The sequence below is a fragment of the Oncorhynchus clarkii genome, unplaced genomic scaffold, assembly GCF_045791955.1.
Source record: "Oncorhynchus clarkii lewisi isolate Uvic-CL-2024 unplaced genomic scaffold, UVic_Ocla_1.0 unplaced_contig_1596_pilon_pilon, whole genome shotgun sequence".
Lineage (NCBI taxonomy): Eukaryota > Metazoa > Chordata > Actinopteri > Salmoniformes > Salmonidae > Oncorhynchus > Oncorhynchus clarkii.
In genome coordinates this window covers 56,483-69,002 of record NW_027258033.1, presented here as the reverse complement: position 1 = coordinate 69,002, position 12,520 = coordinate 56,483, and positions in this window count along the sequence as shown.

Below are 12,520 nucleotides of genomic sequence, written 5' to 3'. Positions count from 1 at the left end.
ACACAAATATAATGTTTAACTACATCTGACATCTCTCCCTCTATTTAAATGAAATAAAAACACATAAAACATGATACATGGTAATATTGTATAATGTATAAATAAATCTCTCAATATGACCAGTCTCTAACCTGAACAGGTCACATGATGATAATATCCACCATCACAGACACCAGGTTCTTCTACGATCTCACACTGTCTAATAGAAGACTCATCTCCACTACACCTATATAGTCTGACTCCACTTCTCCCATCTTCAATCAGAGGTCCTCTAGATTCAGATACAGGATTCCCACAGTCCAGCTCTCTACACACAACCTTAATCTCTCTCATCATGCTCCACCAACTAGGACATAGACCTGTCCACTCTCCTCTGTAGAAGACTTCCACTGTCCCAGAACAGGAAGTGGTTCCATTCACCAGTCTGACTGAGTATTCAGCTGTAAACAGCAGAGAGGAAAACACAGTGGTGATGACAGATGATGACAGTGATTCTGTTATTCTAACAGCAGTAATGCTTTGTGGTTGACAAGTATTAGTAGTTCCATAAAACACTACTTGTTATTGGGGTTTAGAATGGTTTGTATGGACACATGAATTTCTCCATGTGGGATAATAAAGTTGACTAATATTGAACTGCTATAATCACTGTAGATTTATACTCTACCTACCTGGTGGACTGACGCTTTGAGCCTGGAGATCTGAGGAGAAAGAGAGAGACAGAGGAGAAAGAGAGAGAAAGAGACAGAGAGAGAGAGAAACAAAGGAGAAAGGGAAGAGAGAGAGGAAGAGAGAGACAGAGGTTAAATGAACATCAACATGACCTTTCATGATGTGATGGGGAAGACAGGCTTATCGTTGGTATGGTGCAACAACACCCATGTGTACATACACTATATATACTGTTCTGCCTGCTGTCCCCATCTGGTCGTGCTGCTGCTCCAGTTTCAACTGTTCTTCCTGCGGCTATGGAACCCTGACCTGTTCACCAGACGTGCTTCCTGTCCCAGACCTGCTGTTTTCAACTTTCTTGACACAGCAGGAGCGGTAGAGATACTCAGAATGATCGGCTATGAAAAGACAACTGACATTTACTCCTGACCTGTTGCACCCTCGACAACCACTGTGATTATTATTATTTGACCCTGCTGGTCGTCTATGAACGTTTGAACATCTTGGGTTCTAGGTTTCTGTACAGCACTTTGTGACATCAGCTGATATAAGAAGTAAATACATAAATGTAATTGATTGATTGTATGTGGACATCTCTTCAAATTAGTAGACTCTATTTCAGCCACACCCCTTCCTGACAGATGTATCAAATCAAGCACTCAGCCATGCAATCTCCATAGACAAACATTGTCAGTAGAATGTCCTTAATGAAGATCTCAGTGACTTTCAACATGGCAACATCATAGGATGCCACCTTTCATTATCCCACAACTCCTCTCCCTCACTTCTCCTCTTATCGTCCTCACTTCTTCTCTTCTGCCCCTCTCGTCTACTCCTCTCCACCCATTCTTCACCTCCCACTCTCTTCTCCCTCTACTCTCATCTCTTCCCCCCCTCTCTCTTCTCCTCCCCCTTTCCTCTCCTCTTCTCCCCCTCTCCTCTTCTCTCCACCTCTCATCTACTCTTCTCCCCCTCCCCCTTCCACACCTCCCCCTCTCTTCTCCTCTTTCCCCCCTCTCCTCTCCCCCCTCTTCTCTTCTCCACCTCTTCTCCCCTCCCCTCCCCTCTCCTCCCCTCCCCTCTTCTCCCCTCCCCTCTCCTCTTCTCCCCTCCCCTCTCCTCTTCTCCCCTCTTCTCCCCTCCCCTCTCCTCTTCTCCCCTCCCTCTTCTCCAACCCTCTCCTGTCCTCTTCTCCCCCTCTCATCTTCTCTTCTCCTCTTTTGACAGTCTATTCTCCTCCTCTCCCACTCTCATTCTCTCTCCACTCCTCTCCTCTTCTCCCCCTCTCATTCTCCCTCCACCCCTCTCCTCTTCTCCCCCTCTCCACTTCTCACAATCTCCTCTTCTCCCCCTCTCCTTTCCTCCCCCTTTCTTCTCCTCTTCTCCACCTCCACCATTCTCTTCTCCTCATCTCTTCTCCAATGTCCTCCATCTCTTCTCCCCCTCTCTTCTCCTCTCCTCTCCTCCCCATCTCCTCTTCTCGCCCCTCTTCTCTTCTGCCCCTCTACTCTCTTCTTCTCCCCCTCTCCTCTTCCCTCCCTTTCCTCTTCTCCGTCTCTCTTCTATACTTCTCCCCCCTCCTCTTCTCCCCGCCCCCTGTCCTCTTCTCCCCCTCTTATCTTCTGCCCCTCTCTTCTCCTCTTTTGACACTCTATTCTCCTCTTCTTCCCACCTCATTATCCCTCCACTCCACTCCTATTCTCTTCTCGCCCTCTCCATTTCTCACAATCTCCTCTCCTCTCCTCCCTCCTCCCCTCTCCCCTTTCCTATGACTTGTTCAGGCAGCGTTCGGAGGTCGACGTCATCGGCCTTCTAGCCATCGCCGATCCACTTTTCATTTTCTATTTGTTTTGTCTTTGTTTTACACGCCTGGTTCCAATTCCAAATGACATGTTCATTATTTAACCCTCTGTTTTCCCCATGGTTTTTGTGCGGGATTGTTTTATGTATGTTTGGTCTGTTACTGTGGGCTCGGTATTTACGACACGTTATTGGAATATTTGAGTAAAGTTACATGTGTTACTCATCTCTACTGTCCTGACTCCTCTGCACCAGCTACCCAGACCATTACAGTAGGACTGTGAACAAAGTAGCTGAATCGTCAAAGACTGAGGTCACCCAAAGAAAAGTAATCCAGAACTTTCTCTTGTAAAGAATTACAAATCTACCACTTTCATATAAACCCCTCGATACACAGCAGAACACCTACACTGAATCCATCCACCAAACATCCTGATTTGTTTTAATGAACACTTTTTATGACACTAAAATAACCTTCAACTACAGTATATATGAATGGATTATTGTCATTGTTACATTATATAGGCTACAGTAAGTTATATTCTTCCATTTTAAATAACAGGTTCTCCGACCATCTATAATCATCAGGTCTGCTTGCAGATGAACAGAATGTCTTGGAAAGCCAAACCTTTAGACCTCATAGTTCTGTCCAATACATTGTTGATTATTTATACTTTAGTTACAAGTTGGGATTTAAATTGATGGACACGCCATGACGTCTCAGTGAAAATGTATAAAATATATTTATAATAAAACAATTGAGAAAACGTCACTCAAATCCTGTTAAAATGTATATAGAGGTATTAGTCTCATGCTACAGTATATAAATGATATTCTTCCATTTTAAACAGCCTAACAGGCTCTTCCACCATCTCTAATGATCTGGTCTGCTTGATGATGAACAAAATGTAGACCACAGCATGATTATTATATGACTACCACATCTCTGTACCCCCTCACACACAATCCATGTTTGGCAGATGCTCTTTTCATTTACAATTGAACCCTTAGCCTACAATTTCTGCGGCCGTGTGGAAATCTGTAACGTCTGATCAGTTTGGCCTGTAAACGATGGAAAGATGAGACTCAGGAACACGATGAGAACTCACTAACATGACCTCACTATGTAAAGGTGAGTCTCTCAGGAACACCTATAGGTTGTTTTGATCTAGGACACACTAACATGACCCCACTATGGAAAGCCACTTCCCGTGGCTATGCTCTATCCCCTCCTACTTCCTGTGGCTCTGTCCCCTCCTACTTCCTGTGGCTCTGTCTCCTCCTACTTACCGTGGCTATGCTCTATCCCCTCCCCTCCTTGCGCTCTCCATTACCCTCTCCTCTGCCATCCCCACCCACTCCCCTTTTTCCTCCCTATCTCTCTCCTCCTCTCCACTTCCCTCTCTATCTATCTCTTCCTGACATATAGCATCAGGCCTGTTGAGCTTGACTCAGGTCACAGACCTCATCGATCCCCTCTCCCCTTTTCCTGCTCTAAAATATGACCAATATAAAATACATTGTATTCTCTCATTCATTTACATAGAGACAGATACAATCAATCATTGACACACTGAATATACAACAGTCAGACACATGACACCATCACAACTTAACTGACATTAGTGCCTGTCCACAGATGGACAGTTAGACTACAGTAAAGTACATTTACAGGTGATCACATCATTGTCCTGCTTTGAGACACATTTTTACTGTCTGCTTCCAGTTGCATGTTATTTTACTAACCCTGCAAATTATAATATATCTTACAATATTAAATCATATCTCAGTAACTGCCACAAGTGTATATCAGTATAACAGCATCCTACCTGTGCTCCACAACAGGGTCATCAGTACCACTGCAGGTATCATATCTGCCTCTAACTGGGGCTCCACTGAGCGAAACAAGTCTACTGTCATGAAGAGAGGACTGAAGAGTGAGAAATACTGCTAGACTATATGACTTCTATCTCATTACTTCCTTACTTCTATGACGTGACAAACTGTTAAGCAGACAAGATCTGTTCAACCCACCTACATACAGGAAACACTGACATTAGAAAAACTCCACAGGAAACTGCTGGCAGGGAAGCAAAGTTATACATAGTGTGTCCTATAATATCACATGGTGTTGAAATTAACACTTGGTAGACTATATAACTTAAACATTCATGGTGGTGACATTAACACTTGGTAGACTATATAACTTCTACATCCATGGTGGTGACATTAACACTTGGTAGACTATATAACTTAAACATCCATGGGGGTGACATTAACACTTGGTAGACTATATAACTTAAACATCCATGGGGGTGACATTAACACTTGGTAGACTTTATAACTTAAACATTCATGGTAGTGACATTAACACTTGGTAGACTATATAACTTAAACATCCATGGTGGTGATGTCAGGGCAGGTTCCTTGTTCCTTGTCAATCATTTGCTTATTGGTGAAATCAGCAACCAGACAATATCTTTAAGTAAATAAATCGTTCATTTATTAATGTGGTTGCAGACAGATGTTGACAACGGGAACACAGCATGTATGTTTCAGAGTAAGTTCTGCACCCCACCTAAGGGCACAGCTGATTATATACATGTGATCACTACCTGGTGGTATGATCACCTACGTCAATGTGTGTGTGTATCAATAAGCTGAGGTTACCTTATAAAGTAACCTGGTACAGTAGCTTCTGTGAATTCATTAGCATTGACCACTGTCTCACAATATCAACATGTCAAAACCAGACAGTGGTTACTTCTCTTTATCTAGTTTCAGTCTGACTCAGACCCAGCCTGCAAGCCCACTCTCACATCAACCAGGGCCTAACCACAAAGACTAATATAGATGCTTGTACAACGTATAGTGGCAGAGTTTTAGACACATAGAAACAGTATCTATTATAAGGCCTGCAGCAAAACAGATGAATCTTCAAGTCCCCTTAATCACTAATGGGGAGGGTCTTTGGGACCCACACTCTACAATGACATTAACACTTGGTAGAATATATAACTTAAACATATTGGTTGTTCCTGTTGGGTAGCAACTTCACCAGCTTGTTGTTGTTGTTGTTCTGAAGCATCTTGTGTGATGTTGGTCTTGAGGGGAGAGGGTGAGAGAAGATGGATTCTATTCATATGCTGTCCAGCTTCTGAAGAACGTATGGTGCTAGAATGGAGAGGAGATCAATAAACAACAGAACGTATGGTGCTAGAATGGAGAGGGGAGGAGGACAATAAACAACAGAACGTATGGTGCTAGAATGGAGAGGAGATCAGTAAACGACAGAACGTATGGTGCTAGAATGGAGAGGAGATCAGTAAACAACAGAACGTATGGTGCTAGAATGGAGAGGAGATCAGTAAACAACATATTTCGATTCTCTTCACAACTAGACAGTACATTTGACTCATGTTGGTTCCATGTAGAACCCTCTGTTAAATGGAACCCCAAAGGGTTCTACCTGGAACTAAAAGGGTTCTTCAAAGGGTTCTCCTATGGGGACAGTGGAAGAATCCATCTAGGTTCTAGATAGCACCTTTTATTTAAGAGTGTAGGCCTATATTCTAATCCCCGAGCTGACAAGGTAAAAATCTGTTGTTCTGCCCCTGAACAAGGCAGTTAACCCACTGTTCCTAGACCGTCATTGAAAATGAGAATTTGTTCTTAACTGACTTGTTAAATAAAGGTTAAAACATAAATAAAACAACTAGACAGTTACAGTACATTTGACCTTAAAGTAAAATCCTAATTGTATATGTACTTACCTATATAGACACACTTCCCAGGTTTGACAGAAAAAGCCTAGCTACAAAGACTAATTTCCTGACTGTCTCTACGGATGGCCTCTAACAGCAGAATAAAATAAGTGGGTAATTTAAACAGCACTGAAACAGAGTAGGTTGCTAGTTGACGATGTGTTGTAAATTGTTTCAATGCTGCCGTCTACAGATCTTCTAATGTATTGTAATACCACATGTACCAATACAGTAGAATAGACAGGGACACTGTGTAATGATACAATGACCCTCCATCCAATGTTCTGCTGCTGTTGTGCAACATTGTGACGCCACTGACATGTTTACAGGTTGCCATGCCGACGAAAGAGAAGGTGTTTTCATTCTGTAACAAGGCCTTCACTTCAGTCTGGATGGCTGGTTGACTGCAGACAGGTTACACAGTATCAGTGGAGGTGTTAGGCTGTTTCTGCTCTCCTCCCAACTACTAATGGAATTGTCCTGCCAATGCAACGTATGAAAATGTATCCAGTCACTACTGTAAGTCTCTCTGGATAAGAGCGTCTGCTAAATGACTCACATGTTCAATGTAATGTTCAGTTTGACAATATCAATGGAATAGACCAAAGCAGAGCCATGTATTTAGATATGAACAGATATCTCGATGGAGGATAATGTCAGTATTTAGCTACGTTATTAGCTGTTTTGCTCACCAAAGGTGGAACAAAGTGAAACTGTTGATGTCAAAGCCTCAGTTCCGGGAGAGTAGTGGGAGAAACCATTCACCTCAGGAAAAGGGGTCATATAAATAACGTTTCCTTTCATTATGTGTTACTGAATTCATTAAAATATTTGCTGCCATTGTAGTAAGGTTGGTAATACGAGAGGTCTTCGGACTTACCATTTTTGTATAATTTCCTTTGAAAGAACAACTAGTGTGTTTTGAGTGCTTCGCCCCTATTTGGGAAGTTGGTCTGCCCGCTCCTCAGTCTGACAGATATTCTGAGAGCAGGTTCGAGTCCTCTTCCTCTGTACATAAAAACTGTTTCAAACTGTATAACACAATAGTGGTTTTGGAAAACTGGTTCATATATCCTAAAGTCAATAGCGAATGTGGCTCTGTAGATATTTATTTAGCCGTTCATGAATTGAAGACATATTTCAGCCAGTTAACCAAGTTGTTGCTGTCTTAGCTAGCCGTGTTAATGACGAGCTAACGAGCACCGTTGGTCTCTGCACTACAATGTCACGCTAGTTATTACCAGCAGGTGATTTACTAGCAGGTGACTTGTTGAAATATTAAGTTAATGTTTATTTTCTTACTACCGTAAAAGGTTTATATAAAAGGGTTGTACTTGTGCTCTGTATTTATGGATTAATATCACTTCACATTGAGGGTTTGTATCAATAACGTTACTGTTGTTCCTATCTAACAGATATCTTGTGTCCTACCTAACCATGTGTCACTACTGTTGTTCCTATCTTAACAGATATCTTGTGTCCTACCTAACCATGTATCACTACTGTTGTTCCTATCTAACAGATATCTTGTGTCCTACCTAACCATGTGTCACTACTGTTACTCCTATCTAACAGATATCTTGTGTCCTACCTAACCATGTGTCACTACTGTTGTTCCTATCTAACAGATATCTTGTGTCCTACCTAACCATGTATCACTACTGTTGTTCCTATCTAACAGATATCTTGTGTCCTACCTAACCATGTGTCACTACTGTTGTTCCTATCTAACAGATATCTTGTGTCCTACCTAACCATGTATCACTACTGTTGTTGTTTCTATCTAACAGATATCTTGTGTCACTACTGTTGTTCCTATCTAACAGATATATAGTGTCCTACCTAACCATGTGTCACTACTGTTGTTCCTATTGTAGCGGTATTTATTAGAGAGGGGTAAAGAAAGCTTTTGTTCGGGCGCCAGGCAGGTATTAACCATGCCGAAAGGAAAAGAGTAGAATAGAGAGAACCACTACCAGACCCACACACACATCAGCAGAAGAGACTGCCTAGAGTGTAGCCTGTTTACCAGATAGCCAGTGGAGAGAAAAGAGAATACACACCATATAAAACCCACATCACAGCACAGGGTTAACCCCAACAAGAATACCTCATACAATAATAGTAATAATGGCAGAGCAATTCAACAGCAACTTCATACAAGAATGAACCCAGTCATCAACATAGGATTTGCAATAATCTGTATTATTTTCTAGTGGATGAGTGCAGAGGGTATGAATGTGGGGGGTGTTTATCGACACAACAAAGGCCTTAAAAATGTCCAGTCTTCTCGGCCACATGTCATTAGTACATCTCAATACAGTTCACATAACAATACACAATTTGCAAGCAACCTCCCTTTTAACTGAAATGTCCAAATACTTCTGGCAGGGCAATAATAGTACAGCTCTAATGAACTTCAATGGGAAGTGCATTGGAAAAATAGAGAGTCTGTTGCAGGGTAAAACACTGGAACGATAGAGGGAGTTTGTTGGTTTGTATGTTAAAGCTTCGCAACAATGTTGCTACTAATCCATGCGATCCATAACGGGCGCGGTCCCAAACGAAAACAACCACGACCTAGAGCAATTACACCGATGATTGAGTTAAATACTCTATAAACTACACACGCTGAAAAAACAAACAAAACTTCTACAGCACACACAATCAAACTGTCGCGCCACCAAAGAGCCCCTCCCCAAAGAGCTGAACGAGCTCTCTTTATTTTCTCCTTCCTTACTGCTCATGCGCTCTTAAAGTGGCAGTGCACGGTGAAGGCTCCGTGCAGATTTCGCCACACTATCTAACAGATATCTTGTGTCCTACCTAACCATGTATCACTACTGTTGTTCCTATCTAACAGATATCTTGTGTCCTACCTAACCATGTATCACTACTGTTGTTCCTATCTAACAGATATCTTGTGTCCTACCTAACCAGTGAACATGTGACCGTCCTGTCAATGCCTGTCATCACTGTTAGATATCTTTTACTGCAGATAAAAACTGAGTCAACCTGAAGTGTTGGTGTCTGTGTGCCTTTCTTCTGGGGGGCGATGTGAAGTTGGTTCCACCAGGTGTCTGTACTATATAAACACTGCTAATACAACAATAGTGCTGGGTGTCTGTACTCCAGAAACACTGCTAATCCAACAATAGTGCTAGGTGTCTGTACTATATAAACACTGCTAATCCAACAATAGTGCTGGGTGTCTGTACTATATAAACACTGCTAATCCAACAATAGTGCTAGGTGTCTGTACTATATAAACACTGCTAATCCAACAATAGTGCTAGGTGCCTGTACTATATAAACACTGCTAATCCAACAATAGTGCTAGGTGTCTGTACTATATAAACACTGCTAATCCAACAATAGTGCTAGGTGTCTGTACTATATAAACACTGCTAATCCAACAATAGTGCTGGGTGTCTGTACTCCAGAAACACTGCTAATCCAACAATAGTGCTAGGTGTCTGTACTCCAGAAACACTGCTAATCCAACAATAGTGCTAGATGTCTGTACTATATAAACACTGCTAATACAACAATAGTGCTGGGTGTCTGTACTCCAGGTTCACACTTGAATTAAAATCTAAATTTCTTAGATTCTTCCCAAAACTCAAACGTGGTCTCCTGATGTGGTTTAAGCATTGTTATATACATTGTTATGTACTTGTATTGTTTTTCTGTTTAAAAAGTCTGACTTTGAGAATGACTGTATAGTACTAGGACTATATACAGGTCAGTACCTGGCTCTCCAGAGAAGACAGGCTATGTGCACACAACCCACAAAATGAGGTGGAAACTGAGATGCACTTCCTAACCTTCTGCCAAATGTACCAGTTAATTCATACTGTATGTTGTAGTCTGTCCAAAAGGGGAATCACACAGACTGATCTCAGTTAATTCATACTGTATGTTGTAGTCTGTCCAAGAGGGGAATCACACAAGACTGATCTCAGTTAATTCATACTGTATGTTGTAGTCTGTCCAAGAGGGGAATCACACAGACTGATCTCAGTTAATTCATACTGTATGTTGTATTCTGTCCAAGAGGGGAATCACACAAGACTGATCTCAGTTAATTCATACTGTATGTTGTAGTCTGTCCAAGAGGGGAATCACACAGACTGATCTCAGTTCATTCATACTGTATGTTGTATTCTGTCCAAGAGGGGAATCACACAGACTGATCTCAGTTAATTCATACTGTATGTTGTAGTCTGTCCAAGAGGGGAATCACACAGACTGATCTCAGTTAATTCATAATGTATGTTGTAGTCTGTCCAAGAGGGGAATCACACAGACTGATCTCAGTTAATTCATACTGTATGTTGTAGTCTGTCTAATAATTAAATCACACAAGACTGACAGCCTGTAATTTTATTAAAAGCATTCAGTTGATTACATGGCAGTTTAGAGAGCAACATCACAACAATAATCTACTTCATAATCAATATAACATTTATAATCAATAACATTATCTATATACTACTAACAACATAACACTAATCTACATCATAATCAATATCATAACGTTTATAATCAATAACATCATGAGAGGTAAACAACAACAAACCCCTTTATTAAAAAATGTTTAAAAACACAAAGAATGAACAGATGATTATAATAATACCTGGACTAATAATGGAAACACTTCAACATAAAGAATCTAAGAGACACTAAATAAGATAAAGAATCTGACACTAAATAAGATTTCGAATCTAAGAGACACTAAATAAGATTTTGAATCTAAGAGACACTAAATAAGACAAAAAAAATAAAGATAAGAAGCAATACTTGAACATGAAACAGCTGCTCTCTTAAAATAATTAAAAACCGATTGTTACCAAATTCCCATGTTACCCAAACCCCATGTTACCAAAACTCCATGTTACCCAAAACCCCATGTTACCAGAACCCCATGTTACCCAAACCCCATGTTACCCAAAAACCCCATGTTACCCAAACCCCATGTTACCCAAAACTCCATGTTACCCAAACCCCATGTTACCCAAAAACCCCATGTTACCCCCAAACCCCATGTTACCCAAAACCCCATGTTACCCAAAACCCAAAACCTCATGTTACCCAAAACCCCATGTTACCCAAAACCCCATGTTACCAAAACCCCATGTTACCAAAACCCCATGTTACCCAAAACCCCATGTTACCCAAAACCCCATGTTACCCAAAACCCCATGTTACCCCAAACCCCATGTTACCCAAAATCCCATGTCACCCGAACCCCATGTTACCCGAACCCCATGTTACCCAAAAAACCCATGTTACCCAAACCCCATGTTACCAAACCCCATGTTACCCAAAACCCCATGTTACCCAAAACCCCATGTTACCCAAAACCCCATGTGACCCAAACCTCATGTTATCCAAAATCCCATGTTACCCAAAATCCCATGTTACCCAAAAAAACCCATGTTACCAAAACCCCATGTCACCCGAACCCCATGTTACCCGAACCCCATGTTACCCCAAAACCCCATGTTACCCAAACCCCATGTTACCAAACCCCATGTTACCCAAAACCCCATGTTACCCAAAACCCCATGTGACCCAAACCTCATGTTATCCAAAATCCCATGTTACCCAAAATCCCATGTTACCCAAAAAACCCATGTTACCAAAACCCCATGTTACCCCAAACCCCATGTTACCCCAAAACCCCCATGTTACCCAAAACCCCATGATACCCAAAACCCCAAACCCCATGTTACCAAAACCCCATGTTACCCAAAACCCCATGTTACCCAGAACCCCATGTTACCCAGAACCCCATGTTACCAAAACCCCATGTTACCCAAAACCCCATGTTACCCAAAACCCCATGTTACCCAAAACCCCATGTTACCCAAAACCCCATGTTACCAAAACCCCATGTTACCCAAAACCCCATGTTACCCAAACCCCATGTTACCCAAACCCCATGTTACCAAAATTCCATGTTACCAAAACCCCATGTTACCCAAAACCCCATGTTACCCAAACCCCATGTTTCTCTGGTGGTAAAAAACAAACTAAATGAATAATGGTGGTTGCAGTCACTCCTTTTAGATTTCTTCCAAGGTTCTAGAAAGAGAAACTAATTCTGAACTTGTTATTAAAATTAGAACCACTTCAGGTTTGTCACCACATTTTAAACACCAGTCCACTGCTGACCATCGATTTAAAACACAAAACTGACCTAAGATCAGCATATAGGGTCAGATTTATTCTACTCCTACTCCGTCCCCTGGGCTGCTCTCTCCTCTCCCGGTCCAGCT